This window comes from Panthera onca, chromosome B3 (assembly GCF_046562875.1).
Source record: "Panthera onca isolate mPanOnc1 chromosome B3, mPanOnc1 haplotype 2, whole genome shotgun sequence".
NCBI lineage: Eukaryota > Metazoa > Chordata > Mammalia > Carnivora > Felidae > Panthera > Panthera onca.
This window is the reverse complement of record NC_138344.1, coordinates 924,393-932,715: the sequence shown is the minus strand read 5'-3', so window position 1 is coordinate 932,715 and position 8,323 is coordinate 924,393. Positions and strand designations below refer to the sequence as shown.

General features: G+C 56.0%; 1 long non-coding RNA gene across 1 annotated transcript; it reads right to left on the bottom strand.

Moving 5' to 3' along the window:
• Window positions 1-1,574: 1,574 nt before the first annotated feature.
• On the bottom strand, window positions 1,575-4,900 carry LOC132670454 (uncharacterized). Its single transcript, XR_009606694.3, has 2 exons — window positions 4,324-4,900; window positions 1,575-3,472 (listed from the first exon to the last, which is right to left on the bottom strand). It is a non-coding gene; the product is annotated as an uncharacterized LOC132670454 (long non-coding RNA).
• Between the last annotated feature and the right edge of the window lie 3,423 nt (window positions 4,901-8,323).

Here is an 8,323-nt window from a genome sequence, read left to right as displayed (position 1 = left end):
ACCACCCGGTACCCCTGCAAACCCGCTGCATCCATGGCTGTGTTCCAGTTCACGCCCCACACCCTCAGCCTGCTGTCCAACCTCCAGCCATGTGTTCCTCTGAGGATCTCACACATCCCCCTGACATAGGCACTTATTTTCAAAGAATCAGGGGCGTCATCGCAGTCCTGACCTCCCTCTTCCACAGCTGCTGCCCGGGCCCCACGAAACTTCCAGCGCGTCAGCACCAGGCAGAGCTCCCCCCCACCCCGGAATTCAACCCCATGCCTGTGATCACAGGGTCAGCCGGAACCCCAGACCAGCACAGATGGCCTGTTTCACCCTGTGACTGGCCCCTGGGTCTCTCAACGTGCTCGCCAGAGGACACGTTTGTTCCCACTGCCCTGAACTTCAAGGGGAAGGAGCCAGAGCCCGCCCCCCATTACCGGCTGTGGGACTCAGCCGTCACCTCCCTCAGAGGCTCAAAGGATGCAGGGAGGCAGCAATAAAGTAGAAACCTGAGTGTAAGGACCCCCTGCAACTCAATAGCAAAATAATAACGACAACAATAACAATAATGACCCAAAGAAAAACGGGAAAGGACTTGAACAGGTGCTTCTCCACAGAAGACATCCAGATGGCCAACAGACACATGAAAAGATGCTCAATGTGCCTGATCATCAGGGAAATGCCAATCAAAACCACAACGAGGTACCACCTCACACCCATTAAGAGGACCATTGTCACAAAAAGCAGGAGGTAGAGGGTGAGGAGGAATTAGGACCCTCGTGCGCTATGAGTGGACATGGAAAAAATGGCGCAGCGACCTTGTTAGAGACTATGGAGTTTTCTCAAAAACCCCAAAAGAGAACTACTATATGATGCTTGCGTATTTTGTCCAAAGGAACCGAAAACCAGGATTTCAAAGAGGTGTGTGCACTCTCATTTCAGACCAGCATTAGTCACAACGGCCAAGAGGCAGAAACAGCCTGAGTATCTGTCGGTGGGTGAACGGATAAAGGAAGTGTGGTCTCTACACACCCGGGACTGTTCCACATCGAAAAAGAAGGAAATCCTGTCACCTGCCATGATACGAAGCTTGAGACATTGTGCTCTGTGAAATAGGAACTTGACAGAATACAGCACGATTCCACTTATATGAGGCATCTAAAGCAGTCAAACCCACAGAAGCAGAAAGTGGAGCAGGGGTGCCAGGAGCCGAAGAGCGGGGGGAGATGGCAAGCGGTTGTACGGTGAGGACAGAGTTTCGGGCACACAAGATGGAAAGTTCTCGAGACCTTCCGCACAACAGTGTGCACGCGGTTAACGACATCGTGTGCGTGTGTACCTCACGTTGCGTGGCTTTTACCACAATTTTTTAAAACGTACAAATGTGAAACGAATCCAGAAATGGCTGTGAGCGTTGCTTGTTCTTAACCACGTGGCTCTTGGACCTAATTAAAAAGCAAGAGAGTGTGGGGGGCGGGGGAGCGGGGAGGGTGGGGGCGGGGAGGGGCATGTAACTCCAGAGCCCGCTTCATTCTGCTACACGGGCACATAGATACATAAGAATTTAGTTTCATTAATCTGTACACTTAAGATTAGTGCACTTTAATACTTTAATGGCCGCATAGATGTTATACTTCAGTCAAAACCAGACCTTGATTATTCCCACCACAAAAAAGAATGGTACTCGCGACAGGCTAGAGACATCCGCCAGTTTTACAACTGCAGTCTTATTGCAACACATAAACGTATCAAGTCGGGTGTCGGGGAGGAAATATTTTCCTCTACTTTCAAGGTTCTTTTGTGTGGTCTAAGAATTAAATTGACATGAGACGGATTAACAGGAGAAAATAAAATTTAATTATGTACCTATGGGGAATCCACGTCAAAATGAGAGGTTCCAAAGACATCTGGGCAAAAGGAGGTATACGGGTCATCCCGAACTATGGGTGTGAGCTTCAAAGGCAAGGAAGGCAATTCACAGGAGAAACGGAAAGAGAAAATGTTTGGTGAACCAACATGTGCTGGGCCATCCAGAAACAATACGACTGAGAGAGGACTTCGATCCAACGGGCCTTGCTGGGCTCGTCCCTGTCGGCCACACCTAGTTCATGTGCTCCCATAGTTGGTTGGGGTGAGAGCTCCCTTCCTGGAGCAGGTCCTCTGCGTAAATTCTTTCAGGCATTTAGGCGGGAGACGAAAAAGAAAACCTTCCTGAGCCTTCTCTTTCTCAAAAATAATTAGCCCAAAATAATCCACAAGCCAAAGAGATGCATTTTGGGATGGCCATTTTTCCTCCCGTAGCTCAACATCAACACCTTGAACTTGCACAATGTTACACGTCAAATATATTTCAATTAAAAAAAAAAAAGGACACCATTCAGCTCCTAAAGGGAAATGTGAGAATATCTTTGTAATCTTACAGCAGTGATATTTCTTAAACAGGACAAAAAAAAAATCACAGACCATTAAAAAATGATAAATTGAATACAAAATGATATCTAACTTGTTAGAAGTTCTGAGGATATTTCGATTTGGAGTCTCACCCGGAGACACACTTTGACATTAGAGGACTTGCTTCAATATGCAGCTTGCAGACTCCAGCCCAAGCTTTTTTAAAGAGGAGCTTAATGAAGACACCACCTTAAGGGCTGAAACAAGCTCTCGTTGCCATGGCAATCCCGCAGGACATCCAGGGGCCCCCGCCGGTCCCAGAGCTGGCAGGAACGTGGGCCACGGGGAGGGCAGCAGACAGAAGACCAGGCGGGGAGGCAGAAGCTGCCAGAGGGCCCGTCCTGCCACCAAGGAACAGATTGGAAGTGACTCGCGTACACAGCACTCTGCAAATCACCAGGATCAGCAATGTTTGCAGAAGGGGCCGGAAAAATAGCCCTAACGCAGGGCTGGTTCGGGAGGTTCCCCAAGAGGGCGTCCACACCTGGACCCTGCAGAACCCCCGGGACCGGAGCCACGGCGCAGGGGACAGGAAGACAGAAGAGGGTTCTCTAGGGCAGGCGCACCATCGCAGAGGGGGCTGAGGGAGAGGGGGAAGGCAGGGGAGACGGGGGGAAGTCAGCTCTGCCTGGAGTCCCCCTTTCCCGTCACCATAGCAACCCACGTCCTAGAATAGTCACCAGGGTCCTTCATCATGACGGACGAGCGAAGTGAGCCCACAAAGGCGACTTGCCCCGGTTCAGAAAGATCTGCCCGCTGGGGTGTCCTCGATGATCCAGGCAGCGGCCGGGACGCCCGGCCCTGGGCCCTCAGAACCACGGTTCCTGGGCTTGATGCGCGGATTCTGCTCGAGCAGTGATGTCCGTCCGGCAAATACCCGATAGATAAGACGGATGAGGGTGTGGCGCACCGGGGAGGCTGCGGAATTCCAAGCCCACCTGCGCGAACGGGGGCGACGCAGCGTTCTGCGATGAGACGCGCCCTCGGCTGCCGTCGAGGATGCGGGCCAACGCAGAACAGTCCAAGTATGACTCTGAGACGAAGAAGGACAGAGAAATGCAGGCCAAACGTCGGACAGGTTTGAAATAGCCTGGAGCTCATCCCAATCCTGTGCACGGCCCTGCCCCCATGCCTGCCACGGGGCCCGAGGCTGGGGCACCGGCCAGCCCCCTGAGCTTGCGTGGCCACACTGCTCCAGAGGGCGTCAGCTCCCGATGTCACCACGAGTCAGGCTTGGACGTGGAGTGGAGGAGGAGGAGGGGGGGGCCCTGGGAGCCCGGCCCAGAGGGCATCTGTGTAGCCGCACGTACAGTGTCTGGGGACAAGGGCACAGACAAGAGGGAAGCCAGGCCGCAGGTGCACGGGGGCACAGCCAGTTCTGCAGGTGAACGGGCAGCGAAAGCAGCCCCCGGAGAGGGGCCCAGGGTCTGGGGCAGGTCTGGGGCCCTGCCAAGGGGGCTGAAGTGAGGGCAGCGAAACCAGAGGAGAGACCCACGGTTTGGGAGCCTTGGGACTTTGGCTCCAATCGTCCACCTACCCCCGGGGTGACCAGAGCCAAGAGGGGCTCTCCGGAGGGAGAGAGTATAATGGGGGGGGGGGGTCACAGGCAGGGGTACAGGAGGCCAGGGACATCCCATCTGACCACCAGGAGGGTGGACAACGGATCCCACCCAGTTGCCGGCGGTGGCTCGGCAGGGCCGGCCGGACAGAAGGACACCCGCAGTGGTGGGTGTGAAGAAAACCTCTCTTCTCCCTCCCTGCACCCACCTCTGCTCCGAGGGCCGCGCCAGGGCGGGAGCAGGGCAGTCGGAGCCGATGGCACCTGCCCCTCACCCCGCCCAGCCTCCAGCCTGCATCCGAAACCCCAGCCCGGCCCAGTCTCACCTGCTCTGAAGGGAAAGGGAAGAAAAGCTTTAAATAGATGTGAGATGGACATTTTTACACGAACGGAGCCGAGTTCTTCCTAATTGCAAGCCACTCGACTTTCTGGAAGGAGGCTGAGCCATCCCTAGGGGAGCCGCTGCCCAGAGGGAGGGCCGGGGCAGGGCAGCTGCAGGGGAGACGAGTAATCCGTTTGGATTCCGTCTGGAATCTACACACCCTGGCCAGTTGCAGCTGCTTCACAACGAGCTGTGCTAAGGCAAACCGCTTGGCTCCGGGGCTTTCCAGCAGCTGGCGGCAGGATGGCGAGGCCCGCGCCCAGGGCCACGGCTGCGAGCAGAGACGAGGCTGCGTGGCAGGGCGGGTCCCCCCGCCACTGCTCAGGGCGGCTGGGATCACAGGGCAGGGGGGAGGGGGCAGCACAGCCCGAGGAGCCTGACCTGTGCCCGAGGGTGAGGAGGAGGGACGCGGGGGTGCTGGGGCCGCAGAGCGAGGGGGTGCTGTCCTCCAAGCCCAAGCCACACAGATGCTGACCACTCACACGCGCCCCCGCGACTGGCCCGTGTGTGTGTGTGTGTGTGTGCGTGTGCGTGAGTCCTGCAGGGAAAGGTCTGGAGCTAGGCAGCGTCACGCATCACGTCGCCCTGGCCCAGCCACCAGGGCGTGGCCTCCTCTGAGCTCACACAGTCTCCACAGCAGTGTCACACAGTGTGGCCCCTGGCTGCTTGTGACGCCATCTCTCCCCAGATGGACAGAGTCCCAATGTTGGGGAGGGCCCCCCTCGTTGCTCTCCCCCCGGCACCCGGCGAGGACGCAGCCGTGGCGTCCAGGAGTGTCTGTCTCTCTAGCGAATGGCTACGTGAGTAGGGGAATGACTGACTGACCACATGGATGGACGGATGAGTGCGTGAACGAATTCCCTGGAAAACAAGCACCATTTTCCAGAACGTGTTCTCCCTGTGCGGAGGGGCCGGGCTCCGGGCTGGGGCGGCAGACAATAGGAGAGGTCTCTGCTATGATATGTCCGTGACCCTCACTCAGCGTGACAAACCTCATGACAGGCTTGACTAAAGCCAGCTGCCCTCCGGAATCATCCCCCAAACAAAGCCGCAAGTGTCCTCCCTCTGGCGTCCAGCTGCTAGGCTGCCCGCTGCCCGCGTTCTGTTGCAGCCTCAGCCGTTTTCAAGAGCAGATTGGGGGGCGCCTGGGGGGCCCAGTCGGTTAAGCCTCCGACTTCGGCTCGGGTCGTGATCTCACCGTTCGCGGGTTCGAGCCCCGCGCCGGGCTCTGTGCCGAAGGCTCGGAGCCTGGAGCCCGCTTCGGATTCTGTGTCTCCCTCTCCCTCTGCCCTTCTCCCACCCACGCTCAGTCTCTGTCTCTCTCTCTAAACAATAAATAAACATTTACATTTTTTCTAAAAAGGAACAGATTGGGCAGCACTCTCCGCATTGGGGACACGAGGGGTGTGATTTGGAGTTATCCACGCTTGTGCCCCCGGAGGGAAAACCTTGACTTTGCACCTCCTATGTCCCCGGCAGGGAGCTTCTCGCCAGGGCCCAAGTCAGCTCCCAGCAGACGTGTGCGGAGGCCTTCACGGGCCGCAGGGTGCTGGCCAGCGGGGCGGGGGGGCCGCAGAGTCCCCGGGATGCAGGCCCCAAGTGCTGCCCAGAGCTGCCCTCGGCCCCGGGCGGCTGCCGTGAGCCAGCTGCTGAGCGTGCAGAATCGTGCTCGGATACGTGACCGCTGAGATGCACAGGGGTGGGGGCGGGGGCGGGCTCCCCGAGTCCCTGCTCGTGAGCGGCCGGTGTGCCCCTTCGCGCTGTCCCTGACACCGGCAGGTGACCGCTCTCACAACACACGCTCTTGCAAAATAGCGCCTCACTGATTATTTCCAGAAACTTGACGTAGAAAAGTTTGGCTGGATTCAAGATCGGTTCACACGAACCAAAACAAAATTCAACATCACAAGTGCCAGAGAAAGAGGGGAAAGCATGTTCCAGTCTTCAAACATAATTTCAAATGGTGAAATGGCTCTTAATTTTTTTTTTTTTTAATCCTCTCCTGGTGGGGAGGGTGGGTGGATATTTCTAGTCAGTATGCTGGGTTTAAAAAGCCTGATCGGAAACTCCATGGAGCCGTTTCAGGCAGAAAACCTGATTATTAAAAATATAGATGGACACAAACACAAGTAAGTTTCTCACTCAGAAACTTGAAAACATTTTATTTCTAAGTTTTATTTAAAGCCAATATTTTGTATTTTCTCTGATATTTTTGTTATTTTACTCACCCTAATTATATACTATAAAGAAAATATAATGAAAAATTTTTAATGTTTATTTATTTCGGAAGGAGAGAGAGACAGAGCACGAGCAGGGGAGGGGCAGAGAGAGAGGGAGATACAGAATCGGAAGCGGGCTCCAGACCCTGAGCTGTCAGCACAGAGCCCGACGTGGGGCTCGAGCCCACCAACAGCGAGATCATGACCTGAGCTGAAGTCGGACGCTTAACTGACTGAGCCCCCTAGGCAGCCCTCTAATGAACTTTTTCAGTAGCCCACAGATGCCCCGCGTCCCCGGGATAAAGCCCTGCGAGCCGGGGGCCCCGGACAGAAGTGCTCACATTCTCAAAATCCTTTACTGAAAGTACGAAATTCTGCGGCGGGGCCACGTTGTATGACCCCCCCCCCACCCCCCCCGCCACAACCGAGCCAGGTTGTAGAAGGTGATACTCGGTTTTCCTGCTGTGTTGGCTACGCCGGCTCTTGGAGCCCCGCCACCGTGCCGGGAGGACCCCCACGCAGCCCCGTGAGGAGTCCCCCGTGAAGAGTGTTCCGGGTGACCCCCCCCCCCCGGCTGGCATGGCATGCGGCAGAGAGGAGCTACCCCCCCACACACACCCCAGCCTCATGGCAGCTTCGGGAACAAAACAAATGGTTGTAATTTAAGCCACGACACTTTACAACGATTAGTTACGCAGAAATCGTTGGCGCGATGAAGAAACAAAATCATCGGATAAAATAGGTCAGACGGGGGCTAAATTAGCTACGCTTAGGAAAAGCCTCCCAAAATGCACGTGCCCTTAAATCCAACAGTTCCAACTTGGGGATTCAATCCTCAGGAAGAAGTGAAAGATGTGCTCTAGGATTTCGCCGCAAAAAATATTCTTCGAAACAGCAAAAAAGCTGAAAGCCACCTAAACGTTCCGTAGAGAACTGGGTGCTGGGTGCTGGCGCATCTCGTTGTGCGGGGCCCAAGCCTGTTCCTCAGAACCCACCGGGGAACCTTGTACGGGAGAGAACTGACCAGCCCTCCCCATTCCCGTCCCGACGAACACGACTTTGTTTCCAGTCCGGGGCTGGGGACACCTGTTCTGACCCCAGGCGCTCATTCTCCTACCTCGTCCCGCGAGGGGGGCTCTGCGTCAAAGGTGCACACGCTGTCAGCTGCGGTAGATAATTTCCCGCAAAACCTAGAGCGATTTACACTCCTACCGGTAACGGAGGTTCCCTGGCAGAACTGGGGCTCCTGGCTCCCTGGGCGCCGTCGGGGCGACCGCAAACACGCGCACTTTGCTACGCAGCTTACGGTTCCCCGGTGGCTGCTCTCTGCCGTCCACCTCCATTGCCTCTTCCAGGAATTTCTCCCGTGGGTCCTCTGTTTCCCTCCCTTCCTGTTTGTCCTCTCATTTTGTGGGAGTTTGTTTTTTCGAGTTGCTGCCTTTGTGGATCATGTAAGTTTTAAGCATTTCCCGTCAGACCTGGGCTTCTTCGTGGCGGCCAGCCACCCCCTGTGGTCACGCGCTTACGCTAAATTTCATTCCGTTTAACTCGTGTCCTCGGTCACACCAGCCTCACGGAGGCCCGATGACTACCCCCGCCCGGCGCCTGCCTCCCCAGACAGCTCGGGACGGACGGAACGTGTCCATCCACGAGTGCCGTCGGAGGCACTGACCCGGCCGCCCTCGTCCCCTCTTTGGTGATGCCTTTGGCCGCACCTACTTTGAA